The sequence below is a fragment of the Limulus polyphemus genome, unplaced genomic scaffold, assembly GCF_000517525.1.
Source record: "Limulus polyphemus unplaced genomic scaffold, Limulus_polyphemus-2.1.2 Scaffold3802, whole genome shotgun sequence".
NCBI lineage: Eukaryota > Metazoa > Arthropoda > Merostomata > Xiphosura > Limulidae > Limulus > Limulus polyphemus.
Window position 1 is genome coordinate 109 of NW_013669412.1, and position 13744 is coordinate 13852.

Sequence of the window (13744 nt, forward strand, 5' to 3'; positions counted from 1 at the left end):
TTTACTTTATCATAGTGTATTAGGAATAGTACCGTCTCCCGCCTATCCTCAAATATAAAGCATATCCGAACTTCTCAGTTAAATTAAGCAAAAGGACCTAATTTAAGTTTTATAAAAATGGTTAATAATAGTATATAAGGCATCCCTTCAGTTTTATCATCGTTTTTTCTTATTTCCAATGAATATTGAGATATGCACTTATGATGAATTTGTCGTTTTGGACAAGTATTGTTCTGGGCAGTTATACAAACCTTATGTTTAATTGTTTAATACACGCTCAAAAGTTAACTTCCATTTCAACACTGTAGTGAATTGTACACGTATTAGCTTACACTTAACATTGAAGCCTCTGAGGTTTACCAACACTGAGCGCTCTTTTTTTCTTTTTTTTTGTAATAGGTACAATCTGCTTCGAGGCTAAATACTGAGGAATCATGGGATTGTAAGCCATATTTACAAAGTTGGTTAAAACTAACGCGAAGAAGAAAAATTTTTGAGGTAGTCTAATTTGTTGTTTAAATTTCAAAATGTAAATGATTATCATTATAATTTTCACGTTACATGAAAAGCTGTTATATCATTGAAGGCTATACGTAGCCTTCAATGTTTTTTATATATCCTATTGGAATCAGCTCAAGGTGAAATCAACTGTGTACTGTAATCTGTACGTAACTGCTTAGTGAGTGTAGGTACTGTGACAGTGTAGTCATTCGGGAATGGTTAGTTAACATTTGGCAAGCTTTCGTTACGAAGCTTATAAGTATCTTTTGCTTCGTAATCGTTCAGTGAGCGTCACATAGTAGTATGGATTGCGAGCTTGGTAGTAGGTTAATCCTACTGCAGGGGAAGTAAACAAAACAGAGCTTTTATCTTGTCAAGGTGAGATTGTTTTAAAAACAAATATGAATTATAAATCAAAACAAATTGAAACGCACGTATTTGAGTTTATGTCTAGTAAAACTGTAAATGTAATTATCTAATGACTAATGGTAAGAATTGGGCTAACTCAGTAACAAACTTAAATGGTACAACATAGTTTAAATAAAGTCCGTTAAGAAGTATTATAACTTTATTACTGCTAATATTGTTTATACAAGGTTATTGGTACAGTCCTAGACTTGTGATTATGATAGTGATGTAAAAACCATTGGTGCTAAGCGCACTACTGTTATTAATTTGGTGAGGCTTTATAATATAACTGTATAAATTGTACTAACTAAGCCTAATTGAAGTTCAAGTATCGTATGCCAGACTTTATATATAGACTTAAAACTTAATGAAGTTAAAGTATTTATTTACGAACACATCAGTAACAAATGATAGTGGTGTTTTATGCAAGTTGTTTTGTGGATACTAAAGTATATTGAGTTTGTTTATTATTATTATTATACTCAAAAGGATTGTGACAGTGTTACTGTTACTGACTGGGCTAGAAGTAGAAGGTGGAAAATTAGTGTTAGTATAAAGAAGTGTAAAGCTAGGTATTTGGGTGTGGTAATGAGGAAATGCTTCTTTGTGAGAAGAGCATTAATTTTATGGGGGGGGGGGACCTATAGCAGAGGGGAAGAATTCCATGTTGACATCCCCAGCATTTATTTTTTAAATTGTCAGGGCTTTATGTTTCTATTGTTATAATATGAAATTTTTATTTTGTGTCAAATATTTGGATATATATTTATCTTATTTTGCTGTTTGTTGCTTGAGGTTTTATGTTTTTTTTTATATTTTTTACCTAAGAGCATATTTGTTTCTTCAATGTTAACTGTTGGCATTTGGGATGTTCTTTTTGTTTTACAGGTATTTATTGAGTATTGTTAAATTTTAGTTTTCATGTAGATCTTTATAATATAGATATGTTAATTTTATTTGTGATTGTTCATGGTTAGTCATGAAGCTTTTGACCTCTTGGTTTTATTTTTTTGCATTATATTATATTGTTTTTTAGGGGATGTATTTTAGCTTGATTTTATCCATTAGCAAGGTTTATATCCCACTATATTCAAAAAACAATAATATCTTTACATTTTTATTTACTATGTATATTACTGAAGTGATTATTTATATTTTCTTCTGGTTCTATGGCATTAATTGACATGGAATGTAATTTTTTATATGGTGGTGCTACTTTTTTAAAATCAACATAAACTGCCACTTATTAGTCACAAGAAGTATCAACAAAATCAGGACACTTATTTTAGTAAAATAAGAGAGTATGGCTTTAAAACAATCAATTGTATTGGAAAACATCAAACTATTTGATATACTTAGAGAGACGAAACATTATTAATTTGTGGTGTAGATCCTGGTTCATGTGGTGTCATATTTTAAAATGTTCAGTAACAGGTATTATGCTTATGTATATTAATATTTCTTCCAAAGATGTTTCCTTATTTTCATTATATTTTTTATTTTTACTGAATCACTTGTGAGGAATCAGTTCATACAAATACAAAGTATTTGTTACAATTCAATGAGATTGCACTCTTTTTTTCATTCACTCTGTTCACTTACATTAAAAATTTATCACTTATTTATATTATTTAACATTTGACATAGATTTAAACTTCAATAATAAGAGCTTAATTATTACTATTGTTTTTTATTATACATAATAATAATAATTTGAAGTACATACTTACATTTTTGGTTGTTGAACTTGGCCAGTTATGTAAATTGATGCAGCCTTCAGACTGAGGTTTTAGTACATAAGAGTGGGTAATTTGAAATTGCATTTTCTCTAGTATGCCATGAGTTTAATGTATTGCAGAGTTAGGCTGTAGTGTTAGAATAAATAGCATGCACATGTGGTTCTGATATTATATTAAGTGGTATTTAGACCCATAGTTCTACAAGTTGGGAATCAGTCAATATTGTAATGTTACCTCAATGTATGAAGTCATGTACTGACAGTGATTATATTGTACAACTGTGAATGTAATATTATTGTCAAAGGTGTAATAAATGTAGCCTGGAGTTTGTACTTGCCAGAGTGGTATGATGTAATGTGGTTTTGTTTATATTGGTGTGCTCTGGTCATGGCAATGTTATGGAAAACCACAACATGGATTCTTTTATATAGATATCTTCCAATAATATGTTTCAGTGATGCCTAGTCATGTTTTCTATGATTGTCAGAGGGTGTTATGTTTTATAGCAAAGGAATGGGTGATTAGTAATTGTCAGTGTGGTAGGTTCATAATTGTTTGCTATGATATGGTTGCTAAGTTCAGTAAATCAAACAGATATGAGCCCTAATGTTGAATTAATTCTGTGTTCAAACCTATTGTTGATGTGAATATGATACTAAACTGTAAATTTTAGACATTTTTTTTACCATCTTTGGTCTTCAGATGCCAGTTGAAAAGATCAAGGTATTTAAAGGCAATTTTTAATGTCATAAATTGATTCTTTGGGACAATTTTCTTAGGAAAACACCTGCCTAAGTGAGTGAAATTCTCTGGGAACGTGTACTAATACTTCAAATTTGAAATTTTTACTTATGGTTACCATGGAAACTGAGTCATGACTCACTGCTTAATTATTACACTTTTTTGTCATGAATTAGTTAGCTAAAGAGCTAAGAAATCCAGGTTTTGAAAATGTTATATCTGTGGTTCTATAAAGAGAGATTTTAAAATTCAAATGTTCTTAGTTTCATTTTACCTGTACTAGTAGGATTGGTTTAAAATACATTTGAATAAATTCATTTTTAGCAACAGATGAGCGGCTTATAGAATGGCTCTGAGTTTTGTGTTTTTAATTCAAGTACAAACTTTTAGCTCATAGCTCTGTCATCTCTTGACCGATTTGAGAACTAATTACAGTTTTGGATTCAGGTGGTCAAACCCTTTCGATTGATGTATTTGACCACGCCCAAGGTCTCGTAGATTTAATCTAATCCTGCCTAAGGGAATTTCAATTTGAGGGTAGGCTGGTAGAGATACTAAAGAGTAATAAAATTGGGTATATGTGCATCCCATGCTTGGTATTGTTGGTGCACAAAAATATAGCTAATAAAAAGGAAAAAAAGGTCTCGTAGAATTTACTCTAATCCTGCCTAGAAGAATTTTAAGTGCTGTGGCTATAGAGGATTCCCTCTTGTTTATTGTTAGGAACCTAACTTAAATAAGTGGTAAATGTAATGATTGACTTCTGTGAGTCTCTTGTCTACAAATGTGAAACTTTCTTATTGCTTGTTTTGGTGTATGTTTAATGTTTCATGATGGTAAAAAATGGTTTTTACTTGTCTCTCTGGATACTATAATCAGAGTTATCTGACTTGACATTTATAGCCGTTTGGCACGACAAATAGATTTTTTACCCCACAATGTCACAAAAACTTTTCTTCATAGTGAGACAATCGGGATACTCGTACATCCTTGAATTTCCTGCCTTAATACAGTGCATGCATATATCACCAAGCAAAAGCACAACTAGTGGATTTTGATATTGAAAAAGTACTAAAAAAAGGTCAAATTCTACATTTCATTTGTTAGTGAATAATTGACACTTTTTGAGAATCCACCCGAAATTTAATTATGCATTCAAAGGGTTAATTAGAGGGTACTGATTATGAATCCAGAAGATACTACATCTGCATCCTTTAAGGTTTTGAGAACCATCTCAAGATGGCTGCCAAAACTTCAAAATAGCAATACCTCAAGTTCTGAAAACAATAAAGTAGCAATTGCTCTGTACAAACATTCACAGCAAGGTTTATGGGGTGTGAGAACTCAAATTGCAATTTTACTTATACTATGATTAAAAGGTGGTATTTCAATACTAAAATTACTACTGTGTAAGTCATGAACTTGTATGTCCCATGCTAACTGTAGGATGAAGATTTATATGGATGTATTTGCCTAAATCTGACTATGCCACAGAAGACAAACATATGTTCATTCATATAATTCGTATGTTTATAATATAGTATGTATAATGCATATGCTGTGATAAACTGTATTCGTATGTGCACTACAAAAAAGTATACATTTTCACATGTATATTGTTGCTCTGGGCAAACATTCACAGCAACAATGTACCATGTTATACTGTAGGTCAATAAATACCTTACTGCTATCCTATTATTCAAATAAATTGTCAATAGAACAAAAATTCTCCATATTGTTAGAAACATCATCGGAATGTGATAAACCATAAAAATGTGTGTGTGATATAAAGGGAGGACATGAAAGTAAGTCATAAGGAGGCTGATGTTGTTATGGTGCAACAAATGATGAGCATTTTAAGGGTTGATGTGCAAAGAAACCCCAGATGAACCTAACAATATCTTTTTGTTCCTATGTTATGTTTGGTCCCTTAACACAGGAAGGTTATTAGCACATTAATTGGAGTTGAGAGATGGACTATGAAAAAAAACAAAGAGTTAATGTTTTGAACTTGTTTTCTGTAGAAGTTAGAAGAATTGTAAGAAACATAATTCAGTTTAAAATTTATAAGTGTGAAGACAGTTTTCCTTTGTGTGGTTTCTGTCAATGATGGAATGAAAAAGTTGGAATTCTATATTCAAAGTTACTCTGTGGAAGAGTTTGGATTATAAATATTTAAAATGGCTTTCCTAATGACATGATATGTGCTGTTGGTTTGAATTATTTAAAACTTTTATATGGTATGTCCAAGTTTATTGGTGTGAAGAATACATTTTAATGTTTTGATTTCTTGTTGTTTGGGTGATATAAGCAGACAGTGGCTGTTATATAAGCTTTATTGTAACTTAATGTTTGAAGTATATATTATATAATTCATAGTTGCACACACATTAATTAATGAAATGATAACTTTTATTGTGATATTTGTCTTACTATATCACATGTAGATGCTGGAACTTTAGAAACCGAGTTCATTGTTTTTAAATAGTTTCTCTACTAGAGAATAGTAATAGTACTAAGAAATATAATATACTATAAAGGTATTGTATTTGTTTGACTCCATTTTATTTTATGATATGCTAAATTAATATAAAATGCAATAAATTTCCATTCAGCTTTAAAATAGAGGATGGGATATATAAGGATAAAACATAAGAAATGTTCTTTACACCAAGGAGCAATGATGTGTTAACAATCATGAAATTAAGACAATTATCCTGATTTCTAGTAAGTAGCATTATAATTTTTTTTTAATATATCTTTTGGCTAAATTTTTCAATGCATATGGTTTTGCAACATTTGTGCAACCCTGGATGAGGAATCATTTTAAAATGGTGCTGATTTACTGGTATATCCAACATCATCTTGAAATTGAGGATAATTTCTAATTTTTATGATATCAAGAATGAAGAACTTAACTTGTGCTGAACAATATGTTTTTTTTTCATCTGATAATTGTGAGCCTGGGTTACGAGTAAATGTAATAATGTCTATCCAAAACCTATATCATTAAAAGCTGGACCCGAGGTGCTATTTTGAGGAGCACTATAAAAGCACAAACAAGTTAATCTTCAGTGCCTATCTCATTTGCTATAATGTATAGGTAAATAAGGATTAATTTAATAGTTGTTTTCATTATTCTGTTTACTCATTTAATCAGATTTGTTTGAGGATGATATGCTATAGTGATCTTTACGTTGACAGTTACATTATTAACCAAGTTATAACTTGAGTATCTTTATTGGTGATAATAACTGAGGCACAAAGTGTCTGAAAATTACTTTATGAACCAATATTCTTGCAACTTTATCAAATTTAGCTTTACAAATAGAAAGCATTTAATCCATATAGTAGGAGCTGCTTTCCCTCTAGTCTTACACTGCTAAATTAGGGACGGCTAGCGCAGATAGCCCTCGTGTTCAAATCTTAAGTTAATAGTGATTTTAAAGTCACATAGCCAAAGCCCAGTGGAGTCCAACCTGCTTTGAAAATAAACTTTTAATAGTTCTTCCACACATTAAAATAAAACTTCTGAGTTGAGGTGTATTCAATAAAAGGTTTTATTTATTTAATTTTATACATAATTTTGTTTATATCAAATTTTCATTTTAGAGTGTCCCAAACAAAAATTTACTGTTTATGAATTTTCTAATTGTTTTCTGATAACAATATAGCATCCTTAGTCCCCTAAGAGAAAAGATGCCAATTTGAATTTTATAACTTCAAAAGAAGTGCAGTTTTATCAAATTTAACTAATCACTGTTTCTCAACCTTGATTGTTTGTCATGATGAGATGTAAATGCCACTATCTCAACTTTGAGATATCATAGTCTAATGATCTAAACATGTAGTGAAAGCTCTTTATTCATTATTTTCAACTGTACAAGTCAGTAGGGCTTCCAGTTTAGTGGAACTTGCATAGAGATAGGAACAAAGTGATAAAACCTGAGTTAAGAAATGCTACTCACTTCTCTTCACAACAAATAGCTATTATCTTGAACTTTTTGGTATCATCAATCTTCTCACTTGACCCAACTTTGGTGTTTCCTTGGTTCCTGATGGACAATTTTCTCTTCCCCAATGGTGGATGACCCAGTTTGATGTCTTGGTCACTTCCCCACTTCCTAATTGGTCTGCTTGCCTTTTGCTTCCTTTGGTTCTTCTGCAATGACAAAACATTTGGTTTTCAGCTCTTTCCTTCAATTTGACTTTGACCCTATCATTTTTTTTTCATTGGGTCTAGTGGGCTTTTACTTGGAGGCTACATTCTTGAAGCCTGTTGTTACACTGCTCTGTGGACATTTGGCCTCTACTTTCTCCTTCCAGTGTGGTTTTCTCTGTTGTGTCTCTCTTCTCCTTTGAGGTTGCTAGTTCAGATCTCCAGTTCAGTCTCAACTCCCATCATGGGGGTGTTTTTTATTTTGTATATGGAGCAGGCTTGGCTTACTTCTTTATGTCTTTGAGATGCCAAGGCTCTCATGTTTCTTTCATTTACTGAATAACTAGATTTATCTCTTTTGGGGACTCTCTTCTCTGGAGTTCCTTGTTCCTCTTGGATGCACCCCTACCTGTCCACTTCTGTGATTTCTGGCCTGCTAATGTAGGTATATCCAGAGGTCCATTATCTTCTTTTCCACTCTTCCGGGTGGTGGTTCACTTGATATCACCCGATTCTGGGCATCCATCTTCTTGTTATGCAAGCTTGCATCTCTTTTGGAGCCCTCTAAGACTGAACATTAAGTATGTGAGTTGATTCCAATTACATATGTGGGTTTCCATATCTGTCATGAACACTGTACACGTGGCATACCATATTATTTTGCATTTGACAACAATCAACCTCCAAGCAAATCTTTCCACGATTGCCTATGTTCAGGTGGGGTGCAGTTCTTAGATACATGAATCATTTCTGGCATCTGGTCTCCAGAGAAGAGATTTATATATAGCTATGTTCTCTAGATAATGGCTGCTCTGCAGGCTTTACTTCTTCTTCTGTCTTGTCTGTGTAATCTTCTTAACATGATCCATTCTGACACCTCTGTTGTTTCTTCCATCCTGGGACTTTTTTTTACTCTAGAGTTTTGCTGTAGGACCCACAACCACCATGTCCATTTGTTGGATTCTTTCGACAGTATCTTTTGCTCTACTACCTCTCTTGGGTGAAGAGTATTCCCTGCTTGAGATGGATGTGGTCCCTCACTGAGTGATGCCCCATTAAGCTAACTTCCCCCTCTCACAGTGGGATATATGCTTCATGGGCTTTCCCTTTTTGATGCTATTTTTTTCAGAAAAGAACTCATCTATGTAATTTATTTATCTGCATCTTTTCTCTCCACCATCTTCAATGTGGGTTTCTAGCTGTTTGTTGTGCAGATAGGTGAATAGTGTTTGTGAAGTTACATTTTCCATACCTGAAAATGTATTTCAGATAGATACGTTTCTGAACAACCTCCCACCCATCCTCCTCACTTCCAGTGCATTTAGTGTGCCTCATCAAAAATGATCCTTTGTTCAAATGCTAGTGCCCATGGGGATTACTGCGCATGGAAGATGTGTTGCCCTCCTTTTGGTGGAGGGCTGTAGTTTAACGATGATTACATTATAGGCTGGCATAACACGCTAACATGTGTAGGGTTGTGAGCTTTGTTCAAGGCTTATGGCATATGCAGAAAATGTTAATGGTAATAGCTATTTGTTGTGCAAAGAGGTGAATAGTGTTTATGAAGTTACATTTTCCATACCTGAAAATGTATTTCAGATAGATACGTTTCTGCACAACCTCCCACCTTTTCCCCTCACTTCTAGTGCATTGTGTGTGCCTCATCAAAAATGAACCTTTGGTCAAATGCTAGTGCCCATGGGGATTACTGCGCATGGAAGGTGTGTTGCCCTCCTTTTGGTGGAGGGCTATAGTTTAATGATGATTACATTATAGGCTGGAATAACACGCTAACATGTGTAGGGTTGTGAGCTTTGTTCAAGGCTTGTAGCATGTGCAGAAAATGTTAATGGTAATAGTTGTTTGTTGTGCAGAGAGGTGAATATCTATCTGAAATACATTTTCACCTAAGGAAAATGTTAACCTTTATGATATGTTGCTAAAAATAAAAGATATCTGTGAACAACTTCTGTCATTATTACACTTTTATTTTTTAAAATCTTGCTTTAGAATTTTATAGTTCATTTAAGTTATGACGTTGCAGTGTGATAGGAAAAAAATGTGTTTTGTTGAACAAGTTGAGGTAGGCTAAGTTAGATCACTTTGTACTTGTTTGTATCAAGATTTATTTTGTTGACAAGGCAACTATTGTTAGTCTGTGTTTACATTAGGCCTTATGGGGTTAAGTAACTGAGTGAATGAGCTAAGAAAATCACTGAAAAATGATTTCAAAAACTTATTTACAAAACTGAATTAAAGTATATGACAAATAATAAATGAAACCTGATTAGCAATTAATTAATTGTTTATAATTTTGGTGATGGTCAAAAGAAGGTAACAAAGTGAAACTGTTTGTGGTGTTTTTGAATCAAAACAAAGATAACATTTACAGTTTTATATAAACTTTATTGGAAAGTTTTACAAGAATTTAGGAAAACATAAAGATCCATTATTGAAATCTGCAATAAAGGTAAGCATTCTTTAAAATAACATATCACAATAAAATCTTTTTGAATTTTCAAAGTGGCAAATTCATACAAGTATTATATATAGAAATAAGATATTTTATTTTATAAAAGCTACATTATTTGTAGTAAGCTTATATCAGGTTTCAGTCATTTCATCCAGCAGTTTAAGTTAAGAAAAGAACATGTTTTCTAAACATTTATTATAGTAACAACATATATCTAAAGAATGTTTATCCTTTTTTTTAGTATTTTTCAAGAAAACATTTTTTATTTATATTTGGTCATCTCTTGTAAATGGTTTTTGATGAGAATTTTGACTTGTGTATATATTTTTATGTTATGTTCAAATATTCTTCTTTATAAAGCCTTATAGATTGAATGATGTGAAAAACTGGTTCTCAAAGAAATATTCCTACATGGTGGAATGTCTGTATTTGCAATTTATTAATTGTGAGGGTATAGGGAATGAATTTTATGGTGAAGGGTAAATACACAAAGATATAACTTTTCTTAAAAAAATACTTGTAGAATTTTTTCACTAAATGTTTAAAAATCTTTTACCTCAGGTGAAAAACATCAGTAATAATGTATTGTAGCGCCATCTATTGGGTTAAAAAAATATACAATCACTAGTCTATTATATTATTATCCCTGATTTAATCTACAGTTGTATATATGTTTTTTTTCCAAATATTCAAATATCATATAAATATAATAATAATAAAAAGAAAACATAAAATCTTGACCCCACTGGGATTCGAATGCGAGACTTCCACATGATAATTGAGTATTATAACCACTGTGACACGCAGTCTTTGTAATTGAATATTAACAAATAATTCAAATACCTAATGTCAACTATCATGTAATTATGGTTTTTCCTAATATTGTATTATCTTGCAGCAAACATGATTAGTTAATTTAAAAAAAGTTATAAAAAAAATCCCTCTTGACTGGTATTTGAATGTTACCAACAGAGTTGAGTATTAAAAACAGTGTGTGGCTTTTATATATCTATCAACCTAATATATATATATATATAGGTTGATAGATAATGGGTACCTGTGTGGTATTGGACTTTTCCTGTAGTGAAAAACAGTATGCTCAAATATACTAGTTATTCTAGACCTATTACTAAATCTTTCTGTGTAATATTAGAAACATTTAAATCAAACTTTGACTAATCGGATATATACAACTCTCCAATTCATGGTTGCTTCTCTGCCTAAAATCACATTAATGATTACAAAATGCATTAGTTTCTTCTAGATTTTTACATTCTTTAATTTTGAAAATTTGTCTAATTTAACCACAATGGTAACATTCCTGAGATTAATCCATATCACTAGTATGACCCAATGCATTATACATATGATTCACCCAACAAATCTGATATACTAGCAGGAAAAGTAGTATTACACATCATAATATTTGTCCTTTGTACAATTTATAATCATGCTAATTTGTTGATCTTCTAAAGGTTTCTTCTTATGTTTAATTTATAACTTACTAGCAGAGATACCTGGTTAAGCCAGACTGAAAAAAAAGAATGGTATAAATGGGGGAGTGGGCTGTACCCTTTGACTGTTTTGAATCATAGCACATGATCTATTAATCCTGTACTCTGTGCATAGTATTAAATGTCACTTTCGTCTTATGTCAGCTTCACATATTTTGCTACAAAATTTTCTGGACTAGATTAATATTTATTCATAGCATTAATTCTTTACATATAGGGTCGGTTGATTTGACCGATCTTGTAACCACAAGGTAACTATCAGAGTTTCCATACTATAATTTTTATAATGTTTTGTGTATCTTCACAAAATTTGGTGAGCTTTCAGTAAACATTGGAACTCTTTTGTACACAAATATCAGATTTTTTAATTAAGTATTTTCACTAAAGATTTATTCATGAACATATAGAATGAGGGTGTTAAGTGCTCTGAGTGCAAAGTAATTTTCATGTTAAGATTAAAAATAACTTAATGTTTTTGGACAACATGGGACCTATTAGTGCATCTCAGCTGTTCCATCCTCTAAACTAAACCTATTAATAAAAAATAAAAAAAAATAGATGAAAAAAATCTTATAGCTAGCCCCTATCACTCATGTACTTATCAAGCTTTCTCTTAAACTCACTTAAATTTACTGCCTCCACGACATCTGAAGGTAACTCATTCCAAAGGCCAACCACCCTGTTAGACAAATAAAACTGTCTTAGTTGAAGATGACTTCTACCCTGCCAAAATGTGTTTCCTAGTCCTACTGTTCTCACTGTTAAGTAGGAAAAATAATGGTGCATCAACACTATCAATTCCCTTTATAATCTTAAACACTTCTAACTTTTCTTTTGTCAAGAGAAAACAATTTGAGAAATTACAATCTCTCCTCATCTGACAACCCCTCCATCCCAGGCACCATTCTAGTAACTATCCTTTCTGAACCATTTCCAACAATCAAATGTTATTCCTAAGGTCAGGAGCCCAAGACTAAACACAATATTCCAAATGTGTCCTAACCAGTGACCTATACTTTTCTTCATTTGAAAATTTTCACATTTCATATGCATAATTTCTAAAACTTCCTAGAAAAATATCAGTTTTTTTTTCCATTAAAACTGTATACCTTATGTATTATTTTCTCAACCCTAACTCTACATGGTCTTGGTCAATTTGACCAACCTTGTAACCACTATTAAAAAAAATAAAATAAATCTAAATTCCCCTTTTCTCATTCTAGAATGACAGTAGATTGTAACAGGAAACTACAATCGTTTATCATAAATACTTTAAAGCTCATATCATTATGCATCCATTTATATTTAATGTTATTGTTTTGTTGCCCTTTGAATCATGCCTAACTAATAATCCTGACACACAAGTTGTAAATTGGGTGAATGCATAGCTTATTTTACCTAGTGAAAAAAAGTTTTTTATTATCTTACCTAATCTAACATAATATACTTCTAATTCTTACATATTAGTTACTTTTATAATTATAAATATAGAATATACATGAAAAACAAGAAATATAGTACTTATCTCTGACCTTTTGTTTTTTTGCTGTTGGTTGCTGATGAAGTTTAAGCCTACCTTTTTATAATGATGGTACTAGTACACTAAATAATTTTTATTTACTTAAATAATGCACCTAAGGACACAGAATAATAACATGCATAAAGCAAACAATGTCCTATAAATATCATAATTCAACTGACTTTCTAACTATGGCATGAGAGCCTTCAAATAATTCACAAAGCTTCTTGATCTAAACACTACAAGAGAAACTACCAAACTGAAGACAAAATAGACAGTTCTCTGTACTGAAAACAATGTAATATAATACTTTGCCTTTCTGTTGGTTATAAATAATATAGTATTAAAGATCAGAAAGAATGATTGGCAATTTGTGAAAGACAGGATGTGACAGATGGGCGTGGCAAGTGTCTGATTTTCTACTCTATAAGGCTATTGAAGGCTATAAGATTAGACTGCCTTAGTAATGTCTGTATGTATAAAAGCCACTGTCTGTTGTTAATGCTCAAATTTCCTCAGTGGTTAGAGTGTCTGAGCCTCAAGTGGAAGTCTCACATTCAAATACTACTATAGCTGGGATTTTTTATAATTTTTAAAAAAATAAGTGATCATGTTTAGAGGAAACATTTCCAATGTTTGGAAAAACATAAATACCATGATATTTTATACCATGATATATATATATATATA

The 13744-nt window shown here is 31.6% G+C and overlaps 1 protein-coding gene across 1 annotated transcript in view; it reads left to right on the plus strand.

Annotated features, from left to right (window-relative positions):
* Nucleotides 1-411: 411 nt before the first annotated feature.
* The window catches only part of LOC106470066, a 44833-nt gene continuing 31500 nt past the window's right edge, over nucleotides 412-13744 (plus strand). Inside the window, exon 1 of the mRNA XM_022398610.1 lies at nucleotides 412-879. The gene's annotated coding sequence lies outside the window, so the exon portion shown is untranslated. The remainder of the gene's footprint in view (nucleotides 880-13744) is intronic.